This window comes from Palaemon carinicauda, chromosome 24 (assembly GCF_036898095.1).
Source record: "Palaemon carinicauda isolate YSFRI2023 chromosome 24, ASM3689809v2, whole genome shotgun sequence".
Taxonomy (NCBI): Eukaryota; Metazoa; Arthropoda; class Malacostraca; order Decapoda; family Palaemonidae; genus Palaemon; species Palaemon carinicauda.
In genome coordinates this window covers 6,621,249-6,625,821 of record NC_090748.1, presented here as the reverse complement: position 1 = coordinate 6,625,821, position 4,573 = coordinate 6,621,249, and the positions used below count along the sequence as shown (strand labels likewise).

At 35.5% G+C, this 4,573-nt stretch overlaps 1 long non-coding RNA gene across 1 annotated transcript; it reads right to left on the bottom strand.

The window, feature by feature from the left end:
- Window positions 1-888: 888 nt before the first annotated feature.
- On the bottom strand, window positions 889-3,467 carry LOC137617797 (uncharacterized). Its single transcript, XR_011039663.1, has 2 exons — window positions 1,928-3,467; window positions 889-1,804 (listed from the first exon to the last, which is right to left on the bottom strand). It is a non-coding gene; the product is annotated as an uncharacterized lncRNA (long non-coding RNA).
- Between the last annotated feature and the right edge of the window lie 1,106 nt (window positions 3,468-4,573).

The following is a 4,573-nucleotide window of genomic DNA, read 5'->3' as shown; positions in this document are numbered from 1 at the left end:
GAATCAGGAATGGAGGTATAGTACAAGCTCTAAATAAAAACAATGATTCAGGAATGGAGGTATAGTACAAGCTCTAAACGGAAGAAAGGAAGAGGGAAAGGAAAGAGGTTAATTAAAATTCCCAAAATGGGAAAAAGGAAGTGGGAATGGAGGTTTATTACAATGCTCAAAATGAGAGAAAGGAAGTGGGAATTTGGGTTTATTAAAAGGCTCGTAATGGGAGAAAGGAAGTGGGAATGGAGGTTTATTACAATGCTCAAAATGGGAGAAAGGAAGGGGGAACAGAGGTATAGGACAACACTCAAAATGGGAGAAAGGAAGTGGGAATGGAGGTATAGCACAAAGCTTAAAATGGAAGAAAAGCAGCACGAAAGATGGCACATTACAAGGCTAAAATACGGGTTGCTTCTGGACGAGAGGATTCTGCAGAGACCATCAAGTTAACACAGAGCAGGCTACACTGCAAAAGGTACACTGACCCTACCAACCCTTTATGGAGAAGAATATCATATACTAGGCCAATTATTTTCCTGGATTGGATTTTTTTTAGGTACTTAACTTCAGTAGTGTTTTCTGCATTTCTTGTGTCATAAGAAGAGAAGCAACCTTCTCAAAAGATTGTCGTTGGAATGGATATATTTGGCTCCCAACTGTTTAGATCACTTTACCATAAGCACCAAGGATTACATACAGCTTAAAACTAAGATTTGATATAATCATAAGATTGTTAAATTTCAGGTAACAATGTAACAGCCAAGAGGCTCTTGAACTTGCAATCAAAATCTTAGCTATTAACATAAGCATCCCTAAGTCATTACAGTTATTATTTAGATTATCCAAAATACACATATTACTGTACTTTCTAAGCTACAACTCTAGTTGGAAAAGAAGGATGCTGTAAGCCCAAGGGCTCCAAAACAAAATAGACCAGTAAGGAAAGGAAATAAGAAAATAGATAAACTAGAACTAATGAACAATTAAAATATCTTCAGAAGAGTAACAATATTGAAATAAATCTTTTATATAAACTATAAAAATTTCAAAAAAATAAGAGAATAGTGAGCCTGCAGAAATTGAATCTTAGAATGACATAACTTGAAACTTGCATCTACATACTTCTAATCCTCAGTTTTAAGAATTTCAACTTTACTGGTTTTTATTAAAGCCTGCTTCTTGTTACTAGCCTTGAAAGGGTTATTTTTCAAAGTAACAAAACAGTAATTTCAAAACCTAGATTATAAAATCTCAATCATTCAAAATTTCTCCTAGATTGTTAATACAACTTTGGAAATTTGTTAATGCGACTTTGGAAATTCCTTCCAAAAAAGGTCTTTGTAAAACTGCTAAGTTTCTTGAATCACTACAAAGTTGCAAAATCTAAGCCTCTAAAATTTCGAGCTGATCCTCATTCCAGATAAACTTTCAATCCCATTACCATGTAAAACTATTCCTATTCACAATCGATACATCAAACTTGATATAAACTACTTCCTTCAAGAAATAAGACACTTTCCAATTTTGACTCCTCAATCTGGAGAAGAAATCACTAAAATTTACCTGTATCATACTCATACATCTCCAATTAATATATTTGAAAATTAATACTACCCACTATATCCATTGAAATTTATCCCTTGTTTCAACTTAACTTTAAGCTTTATTTCATTTCAAATTTTCCTTTACTTTTTAGTTAGACCTCTTTTTTTTTTTTTTTTTAAAGATATTCCTTCCCCAGGATCTTTCAGTATACCAAATTTAACAGCCTCTCATTTAAGAAATTATTGAAAATACCACATTTGACAACCTCTCATTTAAGAAATTATTGAAAATACCACATTTGACAACCTCTCATTTAAGAAATTATTGAAAATACCACATTTGACAACCTCTCATTTAAGAAATTATTGAAAATACCACATTTGACAACCTCTCATTTAAGAAATTATTGAAAATACTATTAAATTTTTCTTTTACCCTCCAATAATCAATCATTCCTCCAGCTTTCCCCTTTGGAAAAAGTTCATCCTCACGTTTACAGATGAAAAACCACATCTCCAGCAATTCCTTCAAGAATTAATTCTCAACTTAGGCCTTTAAAACAGATATTTCCATAAAGAACAATGCTTTTAACATTTACTTGGCTATTTTATACTATACTTTTACAAATAATTCCCTCCTAAATATAAACTAAGTGTGCAATCTTAAATATCTCTGATTGTCTGTCCCAAATCATATCCACAAAATATACCCGACTACAAACAATGTTGAACTACACGAATTATGATTGATTAAAGGCTTTACTTAAAACTCACAGTTAGCGTAATTTTCGTGAAATTCCCAGTTCTAATATACAATTCATAATGGGTATAGAAAATAACTACCATTACACAGTTCTGTCATTCTAAGAGTTATTTCATCATGATTTCTCACTGGAATTTACAGTCAAGGAAAGAATTGAATTAATAAGTCCATTTAAACAAGAGACTCCTGTTTTAAGTGTGACTAAACAGTCCTTAAACTTAGAAGACTGAAATTATGAAATCCAGCGAAGTCTTTCAAAACAATCAACATTTAAGATTTTTGTTAAAAAACAGTAATCAGGCAGGAATTTATGAGAGAGAGAGAGAGAGAGAGAGAGAGAGAGAGAGAGAGAGAGAGAGAGAGAGAGAGAGAGAGAGAGAGAGAGAGAGAGAGAGAGAGAGAAAATTATATACTAAAAAGGAAAACACCAAAAATAACCTCTTCTGTACTAAAATGACAAACTTTTAGGAGATCAATGCCAACATAATATTTTACAGCCAATCTTGAGTTTCTTATGATAGCAACAGTAGTCATTTCTTAAACTAACATTTACTATGACAAACCCAAATCTCTCTTCTTGCTGTTGATTCATGTAATTTAGATTTAAATATCTAATTAAATGGATTTATGACATTTTACAAACAGCACTTTTATAATTTGTGCTTTTATCTGAACACCCCTCCATTAATATATCACTCTTGGTAGCTTGTTTAAAATAGTTTATAACTAAAAGTAATTAAATATATTTATAAATGTCTAGAGGAAACTGATTTTTTACTTTAACAATGGCTTAAAAAAAAAAAAAAAAAAAAAAAAAAAAAAAAAAAAAAAAAAGAAGCCAAAATCTTAGTACAAATTCCGTAATCTACATTTCTTCCCCTTTATTACAAAAACTGCTTTTAATGCTAATTTCTTCCGTGACAAAAATATGTACAAGAATATCTGAAGTATTTTCATGTCCCAGAGTACCATATAATTAAGCTACCCTTTCCTTCTCATTTTGATTATTGATTAACCTAATCTCACTTGTAATAAAGATTACAATCAATGAAACTTGAAGGTAACTATCTGGTTTTTATTAAATAGTTTGCCTTTGAGTAAAGAAAAAAGGCTTTTAAATGTTAATTTGGTCATTCATGAATACAAATCTTAATTAAAAGTAAAGAGAAACATGACAAATTCGAAGATAATTTGTATTTTTCCTAACCATACAAACCTTAGCTATTTACAAAGGGTTATTACTTTTAGCGTAGCTGAAATGGCGAGCCATTAGAATTTAACGAGGGTGTATTACCCCCGCGCTAGTTAGCGGGGGGGTAGGGGAGTGGTAGCTAGCTACCCCTCCTCCCCCTCACACACAGGTGAATACTCACTTTCACTTAGAGGTAGGACTTGTCTTGGGGGACAGGGCTGGCGGGCAAATATGTGTAAATAGCTAAGGTTTGTATGGTTAGGAAAAATACAAATTATCTTCGAATTTGTCATTTGTTCCGTAACCGAAATACAAACCACGCTATTTACAAAGGGTGACTTATCCCTTAGGAAGGGTGGAAAGTCCCCAGCCATACTGGCTTTGGCTTTACCCGGGGACTCAGAATCCGAGTGAGTCGCACTCGAGAAAAGGAGTCCCTGCACCTCACAAGTTCCTTGCACCGCAAGGAACCATGTGGCCTACGTAAGCTTGTGTGTGAAGGAAGAAGTGTGACCCGTCCTAGGCAGTTGACCTGGAGTTCCAGAAGGAACTCTGGGTTAGGACGTTCCCAATACCACCTCGTCAGGGTATGGGGGACGCGACAGTATTGACTCAATACTCGGAACACAAGGAAGCATGGTTTACCTGCAGAGGTTCGAGGTCAGCTATGCAGAGACCAGGATGCTGCTTCCCCGTAGAGGGGATGATGAAGAAAGAAGTAAGGGCCAGACATACTTCTTTCGTTCATGCAGACTAAAACCTGATAACAATGCCCTCAACCTTCTGCTACCTGTCCAAAAAGGAGCCTGAGGTTAGACCAGCTGTTGTGTAGCCACCACAGAGCGATAGAAAACGTATCGAGACTCCTGTGGGTCACGCCCTGCAGGAAGCGGGCTGCGAAGGTCATCAGACGCTTCCAGACTCCAGCTTGTAGCACCTGCGTCACAGAGTAGTATTACTCGAAGGCGAGGGACGTTGCGATGTATCCAACATCGTGCTGTAGGGCGACGTGACGGGGGAGGGTCTGAAGACAGGTCGAGATGAATGTCCTTGAGTCCGGGCTGAAGAGGTATACTGGTG